Raw genomic sequence first — 1,064 nt, forward strand, 5'->3', positions numbered from 1 at the left:
GTTCAACTGATAATCACCGTGCTACCTGGTCGCCATGCCGAACGACGAAAGGCGAAGAAAGCTTCTCGAGGCCTAACTCGGCGAGTGTCCCGTCAGCGGCGGCTACCGGGGCACCAGCCACGTACTCGGCCAGGTCGACGGAACCGCGAGGCGTCGGCACCTACGGCACCCTCAACGCTTCGGACGAGCCAGACGCGGATTCAACAAGAACTTCAAGACGACGGTCTGCAAGAGCCCACGTTTCTGCTCTGCGACGCAGTTAGGCCGGGTCCAGGGTGGCCAGACTTTGAAGAGTCAGTGCTAGGACTGACCGAGACACTTTAAGGCGGAGTTAGGCTCCGAAACCGAGACAGAATATTTGCCGGTAGTGTTGTATTTAGTCTAAGCTTTGTGTTTAAGTTCGAGTGAACATTTTTTGATGAATTATGGTTCTAGTTTGGTGTGCTTTGTGCTTTTACCGTCCGTGTACCTATTAAATCCTTGTTTGCTGTGCTGCCAGTCGTGTCTCCTCCATTGAGAGTAGCGCATGTACGCAACTCTCCGCCTCCCAAACGAGTAGAAGGTGACAAGCTTCGAACAATATCTGGTTGCTCTCGGTGGAAAGTGTGACTACATAGAACGTTTTTACACAATGGTACGTGTACTGCAGAAAATACCGGCCGCTCACTGCCACTTACATGTCCCAAGCACATGTGAAATCACCTTTATGATAACGCCAGTTTGATGCGCACCTTCGCCAAATCGCGGGCGCACAACTTATCAGCCTTGTTTGTCGAGCGAACGCACACAGGTTTGTACTTCCTGGCAATATTCTATGAACTACTACTAAACAACTTTATTGAGGTTGTGAGAAGCTAGTCAGGGGGGCCGGCTAGCCGTTGGCCACTCCCATGTCGGAACAGAGAGACCGTGCCTCTGCGCTCGTTCACGGGCCCTCTGGACAGCCAGGAGCTGGGGTCTGTGATGGCCTTCATCCAGTCTTCTTCTTGGTTAAAATCCTGTAACACAGGGCACTGCCAGAGCATCTGATTCAATGAGCAAAATTCAGTGTCACAATCTGGGCA

Source organism: Dermacentor silvarum, chromosome 5 (assembly GCF_013339745.2).
Source record: "Dermacentor silvarum isolate Dsil-2018 chromosome 5, BIME_Dsil_1.4, whole genome shotgun sequence".
In the NCBI taxonomy this organism is placed as follows: Eukaryota; Metazoa; Arthropoda; class Arachnida; order Ixodida; family Ixodidae; genus Dermacentor; species Dermacentor silvarum.